The sequence below is a fragment of the Garra rufa genome, chromosome 19 (assembly GCF_049309525.1).
Source record: "Garra rufa chromosome 19, GarRuf1.0, whole genome shotgun sequence".
In the NCBI taxonomy this organism is placed as follows: domain Eukaryota; kingdom Metazoa; phylum Chordata; class Actinopteri; order Cypriniformes; family Cyprinidae; genus Garra; species Garra rufa.
The window spans coordinates 10,345,549-10,366,988 of NC_133379.1; the positions used below are offsets into that span (position 1 = coordinate 10,345,549).

Genomic DNA, 21,440 nt, shown 5'->3' on the forward strand with positions numbered 1-21,440 from the left:
GCAAAGGAAAAAATGGAGCCATTTTCCTGTGCGCTTTGTGAAGGCAACCAGCAAGAATTTTCCCAGGAGATGTCAAAGTACATTCATTGCCCAGTTGTAAACCAGAGAAGCCTGAAATCTTCCGCACGCTCCTGCCGCTACATATTTTTGACCCAGGCTTCCATGAAACGAAGGAACATTGGAAAACGGTGCCCCGGATACACTCTCCCTCGGCTTCCATGCCGCAGCTCGAAATAAAAATACTTACCTGAGTCTGATGCTCTTAGAGTGAAAGTGTGTTTCGGCCTACTCTCCTACTACTCCGATCATTAGGAAGTGCTGCGATCTTTTCTTATTAAAACTTGTGCTGCCACAGTTTCAAAGAATTTGGTTCAAAGGAATATAGAGTGTCTGTGTCATGCTGTCGTTTACCACAATAACAACATGTCCCCATTAAAATGATGAATGCCTTTAATACAGGCTAGTTCAATTTACCAACAATTTGTAAAGGTAATGTTTCATTTCATTTTCATGTTTACATTGTAAGTCCCAGAGCACTACATATTCACAAATGATTAAAAGTGTCTGCTCTCTGTTAAAATGTTTCATGTCCATAACAATAAGAACAAAATTCAATTAAATACAAATTAGTCAAAAGTATCAGGTCGACTAAGCAAAGACAAATGAAATATGTTTGCATGGAATGCACAGATGTGTTTAAAGCTAAAGTACGACATTTTTTGATAGTAATATTTCCCCCTATCACAGTTTAATATGTAGATGCTGCTATATATATATATATATATATATATATATATATATATATATAAAAAAAAAACATTTAATTTAATTTAATTTAATTGATTTATTTTTTTAATGATTTGACCTATAAAGATTTTTTTTAGTCATTTATTTTAGCGCTTTGCATTTTCATGACAACAAAACTGCAAAAATGGTTTTGACAGAAAATATTAGTACTGTCTTCACACTACAATCATGCTAATATGCATACTGTTTGTGTCAGGTGGCTATACTCATTGTACAAAAAAAATTGTTAAAATTTACATTTAATTCCATAATATTTACTGTATCATAACTGAGATAATGTTAATATACCAACCTATGGAAATACTGAAATCTGTTTTGTACTTTTGTAATACACTGATAACCACCAAAAGCAGGTTGTGATATGTTACAAAGCCCACACAATACAAAGCCCGTCATGGAGCAGCTTTTAAATACTAACATATAGAAGGTACATTGTGTCATTAACACGCAACCCTAATGTACACAACTGATAAGAAAGAAACTAAAAAGAAAAATCATCAAATGTGACCCTGGACCACAAAACCAGTCTTAAGTCACTGGGGTATATTTGTAGCAATAGCCAAAAATACATTGTATGGGTCAAAATTATAGATTTTTCTTTTATGCCAAAAATCATTAGGAAATTAAGTAAAGATCATGTTCCATTAAGATTTTTTGTAAAATTCCTACAATAAATATATCAAAAAGTAATTTTTGATTAGTAATATGCATTGTTAAGAACTTAATTTGGAGATCATTAAAGGTGATTTTCTCAGTATTTTGATTTTTTTGCACCCTCAGATTCCAGATTTCAAATAGATGTATCTCGGACAAATATTGTCCTATCCTTACAAATCATATATCAATAGAAAGCTTTCATATGATGTATACATCTCAGTTTTGTACAATTTAACCTTATGACTGGTTTTGTGGTCCAGGGTCACAAATGTGAAATATAATGCAGGGTACAATATACTACCGTAAAATTACCAATACAGCCGTTCACCGTATATAGTAGGGGAACTTACCATTAACCAATTAATAGGTTTTTACCGTAGCATTTTTACAGTCTTTTACCGTTTAAACCACTGTAATTTTTTACCGTATACTAAAAAAAATATATTAATAATGTTTACAAATTAATGTTTATTCACTTCAACTGTAAGTGCTTCATCTATAACCCAGATTTCTTTTCTTTTTTTAAAAGACAAGAGACCAGTTTGTCATCATCAATATTATGCCACAAATTCTATCAATGCATTCCACCACCAGCACTACCTCAGGAATTCAGTGTGTTTCCACCAATTTTTCCCTCTCCAACTGCACTGGCAGATGGCACCATCATCTGTATACATATTTAAATGACAAATGTAAGGCAGGTGGCTTCTCTAGAGACGCTGTCTCCATTCAGAGGGCCGCTTTTCTCCCTCAGTGCCTTTGTTTTGCTAAACTGTGGGCAGATCACATGGAGCCAGGCTCCGACACAGCAAAAAAGAGAAAACCAGGTAGAAACAGCAAAAAATAGCAGTTCTGACGGAGCACAAGTGCCAAGGATACTGCGTCCCGGACTGAATTCTCGTGGGTCGCCGCTTTTTCCCTAAGCAGGTTTTCACTGACACAGCAATGTATCTCTCCTGCAGGTAATGATGACGGTAATGCCTAGCGTTTGTGTTCAACCTCTTTCCTTGGGAGAGAGCTGAAAGTGCTTACTGGTGGGGGGTGAAGGAAACTCATGGCAGTCGATCTGGGTGATGTATAGCCGCAAGTCTTCGGCATAACAGTGGATTGCCAAGAATTCATCGCCCCAATTAGTTTAGAAGTTGATGAGCTTTCACCGCATAACAGAGCATCATATAAATATGTCTCAGTTTGTTCTATACAAATACATACCTATAGGTAAGGAGTCCCTTACCATAGGTAGGATAATGTGAGGTGCCCTACAGCACCCTCTACTGATGCTAAAGGGTCTTGCAGAACTATTGCATCTTTCTGCGTTTGCTGTAAAGCATTCTGTTTCATTCCAAAGACATCAATGCGCTAGGACTGAAGTGTGTGTGTAGATAGATAGATAGATCGTATAGGTACATGTTTGCTTAATCCATGGAAGAAAAAAACAATTGCATGTGAATTAGAGTAAGGACAGGCCCACATGCCTTTCATCAACGCAGTCACGCACAGCACCATACATGGAGAAATAGAGTGGCGAAGAAAATACCACTCTTCCACCCGATTCAAAATTCTAATCATCAACTCATTGCTTAGCAACAGAGGGGTTCCATAGCAACAAGGCGGCATTGTCACTCTTACATTGCAACGAGAGACACGGTGCTTTTCATACAATGTATTCAATCTGCTTCATTTTTCCCCTCTCATGAATGGCCAAACGTTGGCATCGTGTCCTTTTGTCAGATGAAGAACATATATGACGACTCTGGTAAATCATTAGAGATGGAAGACTGAGGAGTGGACTAATGTATTAATAGATGTTGCAGGTGCATGTTTAAAACATGAAGCGTTCGCATGTGCCAGGATGAAAGGAGAATACTTATATGTTCCTCTACCTGACATTTATAGCTATTAAGGCATTATTGACATTTAAAAGCTTTGGATGTGGTGAGTCACAACTAATAATGTATTTATTATGCTTAAGCAGTCATAGAAATCACCTACACTAAAAAAAAAAAACACTAACTAAAAAGCAGGCTGATAATAACCATTTAATGTTACGTCTATTGGTAGAATAAAATCACACAAATCAGAGTTTTAAAGCCTCTATTCGTAGAAAGCATCACCTGCATTGATTTAAATGGTTGCATTTAGTTATAGATTAATACGCTGGTATTTAGTCATTGCCGATCCACTGTTTGCTAAACTATATATGGAAACAGTCAAAATTGTTTTAATTATTTTCTGTACTTAACAGTACTTCAGCATTAATAGACATTTGGAGAGGTAATTTGTGTATCTGTGGCAAACAAAACAACTTTGTGACACTGACAGTCTTTGATGAATTAAAGCACTCTGCAAACCCAGAGGCTAGAACAAAGAGATAAATGTGTACAGTTCTGCAAGTTTTACGAAACTCAGCAAGCAGCCATATGGCACTGCACATTTGCAGAAATACACATCAGCAAGAAGAAGAAACACCTAGCCCAACTGCGTCAACCCACAGTATACTTTCAGGACTATACTTTGCTTATTCCGATATATGTAACAACACACGTTGTACATATATGTACATAAAAATAGGTTGTGTGAGTAATGCTGTTATTATAATGGTGTAGTAACTGTTCATTGGCACAGGATTATTTTGAGGTTATGGTTTAAGACCTAAGCTAATGTTGACCTAAAAGTAGCCTTCATCGACTAAACCACAATGCAGTTCATGCTAATTGATTACATTTATAATTCCATGATTTTGAGTAAATGTTGCTTGTCACAGAGTCACGGTAATACACTTTTCAAGTAAATCAACTTTTACATTGTGTCTGCATATTTATGAGAAAGAACAAAAACAAAAAGAGTCCATGTTAAGTAGGGTGGCCATTTCTGTAACATAAAAAATTAGGACACTTTCAGAATTCAGTGAGGCTGGGATAAAACTGAAAAGCAATCCCAACCTATAAGCATAAAGAGACAATACCTTTAAAATTGATTTACATAGTCATTTATTTACTATATTATTTATTTTAAGGGCAACTTTTCAAACCAAATTTATGTCGCCTTTTCATGTTAATTCTTAAATTTCTTCAATAAATGTAATTACAACAATATGACACTATAGGACATAATATAATAGGATATAAATGCAATTAGAATAATAGAACAAAATTTATTTGATATGTAACAAAACAAATTAAATCAGTATCAACAAAATCCACCTACGCGCTGCAAATCTGCATCTGAAGTGACATTTAGATGTATTTACACAATGCCGTAGAATTTGTTTAATGTTATGAGACTAATGTTTTAAACGTATAGAATACAAAACTGTGAAATGTTGGGGCAAAAATTAAGCTATACTTTAAATACAAAACTAAAAGTGAATATAGGTAGCAGCTAGTCATTGATTCATTTATTCAACCGATTTATTCAAAATGGTTAATTCATTTAGGAATAAAGCAAGTGATTGTCTTTATAACTGGCTCATTGAATTAATGATTTACCTGATTCATTTGAAACACCACTGTGTGATGATCTGTGATGTAATGGTTCTGCTGTGGTTTTACTCCAATAATTATCATGATTTTCAATGCAATTGTTATTTATTGGCAAAAAAGTTGATATTGACAATATATAATCTTAAAAGAAGGACAAATGAGCATTTGGTTTAAGGCTCAAACCGAAATGTCCAACCCACAGAGTTACAGCGTTACACTTTCCAGGTAAATCAGCCTTTACATTGTGTCTGCATATTTAGGAGAAAGAATTTCAAGAAACAAAGACATATTTTAGAAAGAGTCCATGTTAAGTAGGGTGGCCATTTCTGTAACACACACTTACACACACACAAAATAATAATAATAATAATAATAATAATAATAATAATAATAATAATAATAATAATAATAATAATAATAATAATAATAATAGTAATAATAATAATAATAATAATAATAATAATGAGGACACTTTGCAGAATTCAGTGAAGCCAGGGTAAAACTGAAAAGCAATCCCAAACCTATAAGCATAAACGGGCAATATTTGGGCCCTTAAATTGATTTACATGGTAATTTTTTTACCTTTACAAGGACAACTTCTTTTGAGTCTCTTTCATGTAAATTCTTAAATTTCTTAAATAAATGCAATTACAACAATATGACACTATAGAATATAATATCATAGGATATAAATGCAATTAGAATAATATAACACTATTAATTTGATGTCTAATGAAATCAATACAACAAAATTCATTTTCGCATGGCAACACTGCAACTGGCATTTACACAATGCAGAATAATTTGTTTAACATTGTGAGATTAATCTTTTAAATATATAGAATACAAAACTGTAGAACTTCAAGGAAAAAATGAAGTTATACTTCACATACGAAACTAAAAGCGATTCTAGGTAGCAGCTAGTCATTGATTCATGTATTCAACTGATTCATTCAAAATGGTTGATTCATTTAGGAATAAAGCAAACAGTAGTTTTTATGATTGGTTCATTCAATGAATGATTTACCTGATTCATTTGAAACACCACTGTGTGATGATCTGTGATGCAATGGCTCTGCTGTGGTTTTGCTAGAATAATTATCATGATTTTCAATGCAGTTGTTGTTCATTGGCAAAACAGCTGATATTGACAATATATAATCTTAAAAGGAGGACAAATGAGCATTCTGCTCAAGGCTCAAACCGAAATGTCTGACCTAAAACCGGGCATAGTTTCATCGGCAAGCCGGTCGTTCTAACTGCATACGGAAGGTCAATGGTTCCCAAAGGCTCTTTTGAGGTATAATAATGAAATGGGTTTTCAAACATGCTTCCTGGTCATTGAGCCAGTCGCATCCATCTCAGGCCCTGCAATAAATGACATGTCTTTCACTGTGTATTTATCTGAGACGATCACAGGGCCGTATCCTGTCCTTGACAGATCCCTCCTGAATCCCAAGGACTAGTCTTCCCCATCCATCACTGGGGGTGCGAAGAGGGTCCCGTGGGGATGTGCGTTATTGTGTTGTGCCTTTACCTGCAGTGTGCCTCGTCCAAACATGCGGTTTGTAGGTGAACAATGAAGTGTGCTTTCTATGTTTACGTGCCTACTAATAGGCCTCCTTATTCTCCTTCCAAGCATAACCGCCTTACACGCACATACAAAACACGTTCCTCTAGTAAAAGAGGACTGCAGCGTGAAAGGATGCAAAAGGAACAGCCTCCTCAAGCATTTTCTCTTCGACCGGCTCTCTCCCCATAAATCAGAAGGCATTCTCTGCTCATCGGGATAGAGATCATTTGTGCAGTGCTTGTCCATTTATCGCCCCGCTCTGACAATGCCGCACTTTTATGCTGAATGCGCGCTACTTTTGCATCCAGCGTTGATGCACGTTCAGCCCACACACGCCAAAAAGGCTCCTTTTCTTTTAAGCGTCGGCACATGGGAGAGAAGCCGTGTGGCTGCTTGCAGGAGTCAAGTTAATTAATAGGGAAACTAGCTGGAGCATTGTAGGTGTATTCATTATTAATTAAGAGACTTTATGCCAGCTGGGAGAGATGTCAGCAATTAGGGGAGATTTTGCGGTGTGCAGTTGTCCTTGGATATGGGAGTGTGTCCCCTGTGAGGCACAGCGTGGTCGCAGAACACTTTGAGTCATGCAAGCTTATCAGGCCCATAACTTAACTGTTTGGGGGGTCGTTGCATTTTATCATTAGTAACTCTTTTCTCAGGATGAGCTCACTTTCTACTGTAATATAACCGACTACATGGGCATCATGTGGACAATGGAGATTTAAAAAAAAAGTAAATAAGTAACAGGGTAAATTCATAGACTGTAAAAAAGGATTCTGTCTCCACTTCCTTCCACTACAGAAAAGCAAAGCCAAAACATTCCAATATGGCTGCTGTCATCCTGCACCACTGACGTCATTTGGTGCCTGAGACTGCGCAGTAGTGATTCATTTGGAGCTTGAATCTGTGCATAAGTAATTCATTTGGAGCCTGAGTCTGTGCAATAGTGATTCGCATGAAGCCCAGGTCTGCACAGTAGTGATTCATTTGCAGCCTGAGTCTGTGAAGTAGTGATTTACTTGGAGCCCGAGACTGAGCAGCAGTGATTCATTTGGAGCCCGAGTCAGAGCAGCAGTGATACATTTGAAGCCAGAGACTGAGCAGCAGTGATTTATTGGGAGCCCGAGTCTGAGCAGCAGTGATTCATTTGAAGCCTGGGTCTGAGCAGCAGGGATTCATTTGGAACTCAAGTCTGAGCAGTAGTGATTCATTTGGAGCATGAGCCTGAGCTGTAGTGATTCATTTGGAGCCCAAGTCTGTGCAGCAGTGATTCATTTGGAGTCTGCGCAGTAGTGATTCATTTGGAGTCTTTGCAGCAGTGATTCATTTGGAGTCTGCGCAGCAGCGATTCATTTGGAGTCTGCGCAGCAGTGATTCATTTGGAGTCTGCACAGTAGTGATTCATTTGGAGTCTGCACAGCAGTGATTCATTTGGAGTCTGCCGGTAGTGATTCATTTGGAGTCTGCACAGCAGTGATTCATTCGGAGTCTGTGCAGTAGTGATTCTTTTGAAGCCCAAGTATAAGCAGTGGGAATTCATTTGAAGCCCGATTTTGCACAGTGATTCTTTCAAAGCCCAAGTCTGTGCAGTAGAGATTCATTTGGAGCCTGTGTCTGTGTAGTAATGTATGTGAGGTGGAGCCATGGTATCAAAATCCCACCCGAATTCCCCTAGACCCAATCACAAGCTCAAATAACATATAGCATCAAATAACTATTAAAAAACAAACACTTGAACATACATCAGTATGATAAGTACTACATCGAATTATAGAAAACATATTTGGGAAAAATTTATTCAAAGTGTAATTAGATTTCTTTAGTTTGGCTTACGTCCATTTGTTACACGGAGAGGGCGGGGTTTATAACCTATGCAGCAGCCAGTCAGCAGATGGCTATAACATTATTTTCATTCATTCATTCATTCATTCATTCATTCAATTATTGATGAGAGTGTCAAATTAAAATTTCTAAAATTCACCCTTAAATTGTATCAATAACATCTTACATTTTACAAGACATTGCACAGTGCAGACTGCAACCTGTGTCTCCTCTATGAACATTTTAGTCAAAAACATCTAGCCCAAATGCCAATCAATATTTCCAAAAACTTAATTTAACTTTTGACTGTACTTATCATGTGACTGACCACTGCAATGTGCTGATCCTATCAGAAGTAGTTGTTCAAAACAATAAAGCATGAAACATTTACCACAAATTTTTAAAATAATTAATGCCAGACATTAATGGCCAGTCACCAACCCTTGCTGCTAAGACTTCAGCCCAGCATACCTGTCTTTAGAGTACTTTCCATCTACAACTGCAGCCTCTCTAGCCATCTGACCTCATGGAGGCCAGTGTCTGCAAGATGGCGGTGTGTTAGCAGTTAGTGCAAACTATTTAGAGAATGCGCTGGTGTCCATGACAACCTCAACCTTAGGTGGGAGCAAACCCACTGCAGCAACATGATGTACTGTACAACATATCGGAGTATTTAAATTTGTTCCTCTGTTTTATGTTGTTGTCATGTTGCTGCTATACAGTAGCTTGAATCAAAAAAAGGCTACCCATAATTCTGATACCTAAATGTGGCTTGGTTGTCTCGTTCAGTTTGTGTCTTAAGAACTGTTTGCAAGTTGTATTGTCTGCCAGGCACAGGTTGCACGGTTTGAGGTATTATTCATGTGCACTCAATCATTAAAAAGGTTACTAAAAATAATATTTTTGAAGAATATTTTTAAAATATACTCTCACATGAGATTTTTTTTTTTTCTGTGTAGAGCAGGTTGCCTCAGGTGGACAGACTTGTTAAAGGGATAGTTCATCCCAAAATGAAGGTGAGTAAATGATAAAAGAATTTGCACGTCATTCAAATTCTTAACTTTCTTCTGTGGAACACAAAAGGAGATGATTGAAGAATGTGTCTCAAAATATCTTATTTTGTGTCCTACATATAAAAGAAATGCAACCCAGGCTTATCGTTCCTCAGACATGCCTTTGGCGACATTTCTGTAAGATGATATTACATTGCGACACGTTCAAAAGTGAACTATCCAGTGAGTGGCACTAAAAGCATGATAAGTTTCATCCAAAAAAAGATGAACGTCAGTCTAGAAATGTATTGTGGCAGTTTGGAAATGAAGTGTCCACCTACACTAAACCCTACCAAACTAAACATTAAACCCAACCACAACATTTTCACGCCAATCTAATGGGAAAACATTATTAATCAATAGTCTGCCACTGTAATCAATATCTTTAGCAAAACATCGCTAAGAATTAGCAATAGCAGTACACTCTTAAAAATAAAGGTGCTTCAAAAGGTTATTCAAGCAATGCCATAGAAGAACCATTTTTGGCTCCATAAAGAACCATTCAGTCAAAAGTTCTTTAAATGAACCATTTCTTGTTTACCTTTTTTAATCTGAAGAACCTTATTTGCCACAAAGAACTTTTGTCAGAAGAAAGGTTCTTCAGATGTTGAAGATTCTTTATGGAACCATTTAGACAAAAATGTTCTTCTATGGCATCATGAAGCACCTTTATTTTTAAGAGTGTAGTGATGATTGCCTTAACAAACACCATGAAAAATGTAGCTCATCTGCAGAGAACAGCAATGTGTCTATGCTGTAGCTTCAACCTGGTTTAATATCCAGATAAATGGCAAAACCAAAGGCCTAGAGTAGCTTTATTCTTAAGGGAAAAGGATCTATGTTCACAGCTTTACGGATGTGTCGCCACCATTTCAAGCTTTGTTAACGGCGGGATCCGAGACCATAAAACCCATTTTAGAGGTGATGACAGCTAGATTTACTGGAGAGTGCCGTCTCCAGAGTGAGGGGCTCAAACTGGAAGAGAAGGAGTCAAGGTTGGTAGCCAAGTTCTCTCTTCTGCACCTTGTGTTCAAAACAACCACACACCAATTCCCCTTTTCCTGACATTGGGGGGAATTGTGGTGCTGGCCAGTGAACCACTGAATGTTCAATTGGATAATTGGGCCCAGAATTAACTCTATTTGACTGGCACTACATCCTCCATTTTGTCAGATGTATTTGTTAGGCTTGTACAGCAGTGGAGTAATATCAAATGGAAAAAGTAGAGAAATTAGGGTAACTTGGTAAAATCGCAGCTAACGCATCATGCCCAGCTTTGGGTCGTTTTCTGACACAAGCCCTTAAATATGGTACCTCAGAAAATGGCACATCACTCCCTCACATCACAGTAACATTCTGGCCAATGTTAAGACAGCGTACAGACATATACATCCTCCCAAGTTAAGATTTATCCAAAGCACCTTGCCCGTGACAGTTGCATGTAATGCACAGCAATGCATTAAGCTTGAAGGAGAAGTGTCAGCTTGTTCGTTCCATCAGAGTGACTACATATCATCAAACACACACACATACACTGTTGTCTAGGGCCGGGGATAGTAAATCACATTGCTAACGAGATGGTCTGCCCTCTGGCTACTCCACACTGCTATTTGTCTAGGACTTGGCAACCATTTGGATTATATATCGGCCCTGCGATGTAAATGTATGCGTGAGATGTGCTGCCATATAGCACTTGAGTTAGGACTCCTATATGTTTGCATTTACAGAAGATGGCCACTTTAACATAAGATGCACCATTAATCCAATCTAATTTCATGTTATTTTTTGTTTTGAAATGTTAATGTTAAATATTACTGAAAATGTGGGTATTTTCTCTGAATTATGATACCAAGCATGTTTGTTACATAGTTATATCACATCTGAGAGATTTCTGTGTCATTTCTTCAAATTCCAAGCTAATTTACAAAGTGTTGATGTTACAAAGCTTTTAAAACATTGCCTATAGTACTAAAGTTGAAGGAGATGCCGATAACCCAGCACAGGAAAAACACTTACTGCTACAATTTACAGGCCACTGCTTTTTTATTAGATTTCCTGCAGTCCATGGGGGCCACTTACATCTTGAGCAAAATGGTGAGCTCCTCAAAGATAATATAATTAGTGGCCTTCAGTTCATAGTTTCATTTCAATGGTCTCTCTCTTAGACTACAGGCCTTACTCTTCAGGGAGCAGGACACCCCGAAGATGAGACTGGGAGAGGTAATCTAGCAACAGTAATCTGATGTGGGTTTTATATTTTATATCCACATATTGTAATTGGCACACCATATTTGAATAAACGCAAAAGTGAATGACATTCAAGAGCTGTAGTGGATGGATTGGCTCATCTTCAGTTTTGGTTTACTCATCAGACATTTTGAGGTTTGAAAGTCTCAAATCAAAGTGTAAATGAAATTACGACACTCGACACTGAAATTAAGTACACTTTTAAAACATATTTTTTGCAATAATGTCAAATTAAAAGTTTTATTGTAATGTTTTGTTAACATTTCAAAGTACACTTATTTTGATGTGTTGACCAATATGCTAAATTGAAACTTCATCATTACAAATGAATCATTTTTAATAAATTATGCCATGATTTACTCACTCTCAAACCATCCAAGGTGTATTTGACTTTGTTCTTTCAGGCGAATACAATATGAGTTAAATTAAAAAATGTTCTGGCTCTTCTAAGCTTTATAATGGCAGTGAATGGGGGTCAAAACTTTGAAGCAAAATAAAGTGCCTCGATTCATCATAAAAAAAAGTACTCCACATGGCTCCGGGGGGTTAATAAAGGCCTTCTGAAGCGAATCGACGCGTTAAGAAAAATTATCATATTTACAACTTTTTAAACCGTAATCTCTAGCTTCCGCTAACTATAATACACTTTATTTTATATAGCGCCTTAAAAAGAGGCATCTCAAAGCGCTGTACAAAGACAATAATAATAATAATGCATTATAATAATAATAATTAACTGTTGTATGTGCGTTCACGAGTGGCATTCCAGTGGATGACGTAGGACGAAGGCATCATAAGGCAAACATAAGCTCTGGTGAGAATATGCTAGTCTCGTGAGAACCAAGTTTTGTTTACAGCACAGGAAAACCAGTCTCCAGGCTTATATATGGAAATATATTTGTACTTCTAATTTGTGACTAGTGTTTTGTTTTGCTCTCCTCTGCAGTTCCACATTCACCCACATCCTACGTCATCTTTTCTTACACAAATGCATTGATTTACTTCAAAATGCCTTTATTAACCCCCCAAAGCTGTGTGGAGCACCTTTTATGATAAATGAATGCACTTTACTGGACTTAGCACTGCCATTATAAAGCTTGGAATAGCCAGAACATTTTATTAATATAACTCCAATTGTATTAATCTGAAAGAAGAAAGTACACCTAGGATGTCTTGTGAGTGACTAAATCATGGGGTAATTTTCATTTTTGGGTGAACTATCCCCTGAAGTATATTATTTAAAGCGTATTATTTCTGTATTGGTTTCTGTAAAAAGTACACTAAATTGTACTTCTTTTCCCCCCACAAGGGATTATTTTGTGTTTGTTTGCATCGGTAGCACTGCTGTTGGCATTAATAGTGGCCATGTCACTAAATCAGAACAGAGAAAGGAAATGTGGTTAATTGAGACACACAATTTCGATCTGAACCTTTCCGTGCAGGGAGATTGTAATAGGAATCTCAGTCAAACCATCCTCTGATACAGACAAATAGACAGGAGTCTGTTCTGTCAGAATGCCCTGTGTGTGGGTGGATGTATGTCTGGAGGGGTGTCGGGAAGCATGAACTGCTTACGTAATGTAAACACACACAGGTAAATGTTGTGTTGATGTTCACAACACATATGTAAGGATACGAGAGAACATTTGTACATTACAAATTTGTATACTGTAAATGCATTACATACCTCACCACTCAGCCATCATTATTTTTACACTCTTAAAAATAATGGTGCTTCATGATGTCATAAAATAACTTTTTTTGTCTATATGGTTTCATAAAGGACCTTTAACATCTGAAGAATCTTTTTGTTTCACAAAAGGTTCTTTGTGGCGAAAGAAGGCTCTTCAGATTATAAAATGGTAGGAAATAGATGGTTCCTTTGACAGAATGTTCTTTGTGGACCCAAAAATGGTTCTTCTATGGCACCGCTTAAAGAACCTTTTAAAGCAACTTTATTTTTAAGAGTGTAGGATCCAGTTGTCCTGGTATGGAATGGATGGATGGATTTTTAGGGTTGGGAAGTAACTAAACAAAGGTGACCTTATTATCACTTACAGTAATTACTAATCATCTAATAATTACTATACCAATAGCACTGTAGCTCAAAAAAAAATACTGTTTCCATGTCACAATGTACTGAACACACAGCTATACAATCAAATACTGTTATCTTACACAGTCTCAAATGCAGTGAATCACATTATACTAATATTAACAATATTTATAATATTATAATAATATTTTAGATAATTGAGGAAGATCACTTTATCATTTTATTTCCCTAGTGTGAATATTAAAAATAACAATTATTGTTATAAAAAAAAAGAACACTTTCTGTTGCAAGAAAAAAAAAAAGCATTTGGTTGATTTATGGCCTCGGGTGTGACATGTTGCGTATCTAGGCAACTGTATTCATGTTCCATTCTGTTGATTAAACTTTCAGCATGTTTTTTATGAGCAGCACATAAACAGGCCCTGGCGACATAGCCGGACTGAACCAGACCTGAGAACATGAAGGTATCTTTTGTTAGAGAGGATGACTTGAAATGAGAAACCGCAATCTCGTAAATTCAAAGTCTTCAGAGACCTTCAGAGGCTGCCCTGATTATTGAGGTTGTAAATAAGGCCAGCACGGGCTGTAATTAATCCACTGTCTTTTTCTTCAAGACAATGGGGAATTCTGTTTCATTTGAATGAAGCAAAATTATCATTTTCCATTTTTCCAATGGAACATTCACACTGTTAGTAGATTGTACATAAGTGATCATCTATAGCAGGTCACAATTACAAAATAAACCCAGACATGATGATCAACCCAGACTGATTGCTGCTTACCTAATGAAGAAAAAATGTAATGAAAAAAAGGAAAAAGCACATATTGTTGGCTATTTAAAATAACTAGACAAAATGACCAAAAAGTCATTTAAAGAGCGTAAGAGAGTTTTTGATGTGGCCAACCCGAGTTCCTCACCCTTTTCCCATTGCATATCAGCTGGGGATGCATTTATTTAAAAATAAATTAAGGGAATATGATTAATGAAGTTCCTAACAGGTATTTAATTTCCCTATAATTGAAATTGGATGTGGTGTTTACATGTTGATTGGATGGGCCGACACATTGACAGCGAGACCTTTAAGGACACCTTAACTGATCAGCAGGTTCAATATTTGGACCTAACCAAAATGGTTAAGGTTTAATGTCCCAATAACGCAGCATCCAATGTATGATTTTAATGATTTTTAATGTAATATGTGACCATGGACCACAAAACCAGTCATTTTACAAAGCTGAGATTTATACATCACATGAAAGCTCAATAAATAAGCTTTCTATTGATGTATGGTTTGTTAGGATAGGACATATTTGACCGAGATACATCTATTTGAAAATCAGGAATCTGAGGGTGCAAAAAAATCTAAATACTGAGAAAATCACCTTTAAAGTTGTCCAAATTAGGTTCTTAACAATGCATTTTACAAATCAAAAATTACATTTTGATATATTTACAGTAGGGATTTTAATTAAAATATTCATGGAACATGATCTTTACTTAATTTCCTAATGATTTTTGGCATAAAAGAAAAATCAAAAATTTTGACCCATGATACTGTATGTATTTTTGGCTATTGCTACAAATATACCTCAGCGACTTAAGACTGGTTTTGTGGTCCAGGGTCACACACACATATATATATAAGCAGTATGGGTTTATCCTTTGTGGAGAAGGACAAAATCCAAAATATTTAATGAATAGATCAAATAATATATATATATATTTTTTTTATTTTAATAACAGGTTAAACAGAACAGATTAAAAAGTATTTTCTATTCTTTCCCAATTTTGCTATATATTTATTTATTTATGAAAAGACCTTTGTTTAGCAAAGATTACATTAGCAGCATATACTGTACAGGTTTTTGTAAGAAATATCAAATCCAGTGACCATCAAACCATTGTATCGAATCTTTGAAATGTCTCTGAAATATTGCCCCAATATCTTATGAGGAATGATTGTGGTGATGATTACAAGTAGATAGATGAGCGCTAGCATATTTCACTCTAAACATCAGCATCAAATATGGTCTCCAATTTCTAAGGATGCATCCATGCTTTGAAAGTCATATCCCACTCAAACACAAAACCCAATCTGAGTTCTGCTCAGACTGTACACCAGATCCATGGGCTATTTGTTGAGAGCTGGAGCCAAAGCCAATAACTACAACGTAAACACAAAAGGCAACGACGTTGAGTGTAAAGCAAGGCTGAATAAAATGACTCATCATCTACTGCTGCTGAAACAATAACTGCGAACAGGGTGAGAATAGCTACAATGGGAAGACTGGAACTGTCATATACATGTTAGTCTTGGCCTCAGACAGCACACAAAACATTGAAAATCATGTACTAGAATAATATTTTGTCCACTGATTTAGTTTGTGACATAGCTGTTTGTGAAAAAATACAAAGTCCATGCAGAAGTTAAACACCTTGTTTTTTTGTTTTGTTTTTTTGTCCTGTCATTATTTCAGTGACTTAGCTACTTCACATTACACTGCATAATGACCACCTACAACTATTTGAAAATCTGGAATCTGAGGGTGCAAAAAAAAAAAAATCTTTGCAATGCATATTACCAATCAAAAATTAAGTTTTGATATATTTACGGTAGAACATTTACAAAATATATTCATGGAACATGATGTTTACTTATTATCCTAATGATTTTTGGCATAAAAGAAAAATCAATAATGTTGAACCATACAATGTATTTTTGGCTATTTCCACAAAAATACCCGTGCTATTTAAGACTGGTTTTGTGGTCCAGGGTCACATTTTTGGAGAAAAAAAATAATAAAATAAATACATAAAAAAAATTGAGCAGCAAATCTACACATTAAGTCTGTTAAAGATCACATAAATTTTAACATTTGTGATAAACACAATTTGAAGGTGCAACATTAATTGTGTCAGCAAATTAGTACAGTAGTAAAGTACTAGTACAGTACAGTACAGTACAATCTATAATAAGATATTTGTGCTAAAAAGAATAACAATGCCTTAATTAAAAAAATGAATGCTGCAATGCTATATCAGCACATTTTGAGGTTTCTTAAACTGAATTGCAGATATTTTGCTAATAGCGTAGTTTAGCACCACACTAAACTAGTGCAACTCATTGCATGTGTGTGTGCATCAATGTAAGCTTTTATGTGCAAGCAGGCTTTGCATTCATGTGTGGTGCGACTTCTGGAGTGCACACATACACAAATCCACCACGACCAAACCCCGCGGCTATCCCTCTAGCCGGCCAAAGAGAGGAAGCTCTTTTAGGACGGCCTGGTTTCTCGACCACCTAACTGGCCTCTTTCTTTCTCTCCATCTCTATCCTCTCTGCCCTCTTCACCCTCCCTCTGTCTCTCTCTCTCTCTCTCTCTCTCTCTCCCTCTCTCTCTCTCTCGCTCGCTCTCGCTGGCTAGCGTAGCTACGGTCTGGGTCCAATTAAAATGCACGGCGCTCCAAAGCTGAAGTTGGTCAGCAGTTGTGTCAGGAGACTTGGGCTCTGACTGATGATGGAATTATCAGGATGTGATAGACTACAGTTCCCTGGCCTGCATCAGAGCGGATGCTGCTCCCAATACAAGCGTGCAGCGCTGCAGGATAACTGACCTCACATCAGTGCTCTGTGGAGGGGCCATCACTGCTGATGAAATGATTGAAAATTTGTTGTGTGTCATAAAAACGGTGTTGAAGAGCAAAGCTGGGTAGTAACTGATTACATGTAATCTGGATTATGTAATCAGATTTCAGAAATCACATACTTGTAATTAGATTACATTTTAAAATACTTAGAAATAGTCAACAGTTACGTTTTTCATTGATTACATATTATTCCAACCCAGTCTCATAAAAATATGTACCGCTGGGAATTTTTTAGCAGCACACTTTTTTTATGTACCTTACTGCATGTTTTGCGGTAGTTTCAAAAAGAAATGTCCACTAAGTGGTGCTAAAACACAGGATCAATATGTGAACCAGAGCACGTTTTTATTACGTTGATATAGGTAAGTATCGCAGTGTTTTTATTACTTTTCTTCAGGTACGTATTGCGGTGGCTCAGAGTTCAAATATCTGAGGACTGTTTCTAAAAGTTAATGCTCTATCGTGTTGGAAATATGCCCTACACCAACCTCAACCTGATAGTGTTAACAAATGCAAAACCAGCAAAAACGCATTTGTTGATGCCATTTGAATCTTCCTTGTGTGTAGATTTGAACTCTTTTGTCAAACCGTAGTTACACGGGATTCGAATCAGAGCTCTTCACCTCTTAAGTACATCTCTGTACTGCGTGAGCTACCGAACAAACCTACCATCTATGAAAACCCATAGATATGAAGCTGAATATGTCATGCTAACATTCAAAAGCACCAGTTTTCAAATCTCTCAGCGTAATACAGTTGTTTTTAAGTCATACAATAATTATTTTAAGTAATTACGAAAATTACACTTTATCAAACTCTGTAAATCATACTTTGTATGAAAAGGAATAAAAGGTTTTACTGCCTCTAGTTTTCATTTCTTTTGGAAACTGTAGTGATATGTACTTATTGATAGTATTATTCACACATTAAACAAATAAAATATTTAGTATGTGTTTTAATTTGATTGGTGCAATTTTGTACATTTTATGATTTAAATAAACTCACAAACCCCAGTTTGGAAAAACCTTGACGTAATGTTTCATGCACTTAATGTTGTTAATTACAATGATTGGAATATTTTTTCTTTATCTTTGTATTTTTATATCAATATGGCACAAGTTGGTACAAATCTGATACACAAGTTAGGTCAAAAGTAATCTGGAAGTAATCTAAAAGTAGTCTAATTATATTAGCTGAAATGTGTAATGCAATGGATTACTTTACTAACAAATTTTGTCATGTCATTTGGAATCAGCAACAGACTACAATTTGTAAGTAATCTACCCAGCTTTGTTAGAGAGAGCATAGAATGTGTATATGATTTCAAATGTCAATTTGTCCTAAAATATATATCTATACAAAACCCGTCATTTCTACCAACAACCAAAAACATACCAAAAAGGTTCTATGGTAAACACATGACTAAATTTTGAGAGAATCTACAAATATGTGACCCTGGACCACAAAAACAGTAATAATGGTCTTTTTTTTATTTTATTGAGATTTAAACATCATCTGAAAGCTGAATAAATAAACTATTTAACTATCTGAAAATCTGCAATCTGAGGGTGCAAAAAAATCTAAATATTGAGAAAATCGCTTTTTAAAGTTGTCCAAATGAAGTTCTTAGCAAAGCATATTACTAATCAAAAATTAAGTTTTGATATATTTATGGCAGGAAATGTACAAAATATCTTCATGGAACATGATCTTTACTTAATATCCTAATGATTTTTGGCATAAAAGGAAAAATAAAACTCATAAACTTTTGACTCATTTTGCTACAAATATACCCCGTGCTACCTAAGACTGGTTTTGTGGTCCAGGGTCGCATAGATAGATAGATAGATAGATAGATAGATAGATAGATAGATAGATAGATAGATAGATAGATAGATAGATAGATAGATAGATAGATAGATAGATAGATAGATAGATAGATAGATAGATAGATAGATAGATAGATAGATAGATAGATAGATAGTAATTTGCTGAAGGGCTGAATTGAAAACTACATTCTGTAGCAAATTTACAGTCTCTTTGCAACATCAGCGGACAAACAGAAGGCTTGTGATAAATAACTGGACAAGCTGGGTGTGGCGAAACAAAATTTTCCCCGACTTTGTGGTTCGAAAAACATCTCGTTGTCCTTCAACATTGTGCACGTGTGCAGAAATATGGACGATGAGCAGCAACATAAAACTGTGTGCTCAGCCTTTGTGAAAACTGTACCAACACAACTTTCTACAGGGGGGCGGTGATTGGGGGAGGAGGGGTACAGGAGTGCAAGAGCACAAAGTGCCTTCCCATCTCAGTCTCTTGTTTTCTTTCAGTGCTGCCTAACCTTGAGATTGATGCTATTAAACCATGAGATGTTTCAGAAATTTCTAGAAAATGTCTGCCTTCATACAATCACTTTAACATTATGTTTTGACACGAGACCACAGATGACAAACCAGTCTTAGTATATATATTTTTAAAAGCACAAAGTTTTGAAAACCATCCCACACAGGAGATCAGATGTGCAGTGCAGGAAATATTGCATGACTGTGTACATACTGCATTGGTCAATGATAATGTTTATCACTATACTTCAGATAAGTAACCTCTTCGACAATGACTGGTGAGGATATAACATATAAGCTATGTTTCTAATAAAGAATCACGTGTACCTCCGAAGTCTGGCCGAAGGCGGATGTCATACCCCTTCAGCAATTTGTCCACTGTCGTCTTGGCCACAGATATTCCGGTATTTCCGGTGGAGGTGCTGCAGGAGAGAGAATTGAGAACATTTTTTTGTTGAAATTCAGTTAAAGCAAAATATACAACATATAGCTTATTTGTTAATTCATTTATTGCAATGCATTTTGTATTTATTCAGATTTTGTTTTTCTAGAATGTTGCCAATCCGAAGAGGCTTATCTGTAGATCAATATTACCACCACATAATCATTAGCATAAATCTATGGGATTGAATAATTCATTTTTTTTTTTCAGAGCATAAAATGCACTAAAAACACCATTTAATCTCAAAAAGTAACACCTAAAAAACACGCCTCTTCACAAAAATGCACAACTGACATTTTGCTGATTAACAAAGACCTAAAACATCATATTGTCAGTGGGCAGAGGGTGGTTAGTTCAACATGTAACTTTGATGACTGGTATGACTAAGTTTATCTGGTTCAAACATGCAGTCTTCTGCCAGGGTTTTCAACTCGGGGTCCTGGGACCCCTCAGGGTCTGTGAACAGATGGGTAGTTGATGCATAACATATTTCTTTTTTTTCACCAACATCACAATTTTAGGATAAAATGTCTGTAAATGTAGATGAAACTGTAGACCGTTTTGCCCTTGCTAGTTTATTTTAGATGGTTGTGTGGTATAACACATTTTGAAAAGAGCAAATATTCAGTCTCAATTACTATGAAGTCATTAAAGCTGTTTGCATAATAATTAATAAATAAAATAGTTTTCGGTGCAGTATAGAATGTTACACAGCAGGACGTATTTTTAGAAAAATACATATATGTATATATATTTGAGCTTTGAGCTTATTTTTACATCAGTTTGATAATGATGTATTAACATTATTTTTGAGGGGATATATGTACTGGGGGTTCCTGACTGAAAATGTTCCAGCTAGGTCTCTAAAGACTTAAAATTCACATTTTAGGGGTATATCTTAGTGTACAACAGATAATTTGCAAGTGACAGCCAATCTGGATTCAATATGCGTCTGTGGGAAAAAAAAATCTCAGCCATGCACACTAAACTGAAAAGAACATAGTGAAACGTCAAAATGGAAGGCACTGGGTTGTAGGCCACCACTGTTGATTTCAATGCTTCTAGTGACACATTCTAAATACACGACGTGTGATCAGTAAAGGCAGCAATGTTGAAAGTATAATCAGGCTTGTCATTTGTCTTACAGGTGTTCCACAATCACAGTATGACACGGAGAAAAGATATGTGCATTCGGCCTCAAAGGCTTCAAAACCACGTCGCATCTCAATGATAACCAGTGAACACATGTCATTAACCATTATTGACTGATAGGCGTCGTCGTTTTTATTCTTATTGGCTGAGTGATGAT

General features: G+C 36.1%; 1 protein-coding gene across 1 annotated transcript in view; it reads right to left on the reverse strand.

The window, feature by feature from the left end:
• The window catches only part of gabrb4 (gamma-aminobutyric acid type A receptor subunit beta4), a 58,616-nt gene extending 38,488 nt beyond the window's left edge, over positions 1–20,128 (reverse strand). Inside the window, exon 1 of the mRNA XM_073824314.1 lies at positions 20,017–20,128. The gene's annotated coding sequence lies outside the window, so the exon portion shown is untranslated. The remainder of the gene's footprint in view (positions 1–20,016) is intronic.
• Positions 20,129–21,440: the final 1,312 nt, after the last annotated feature.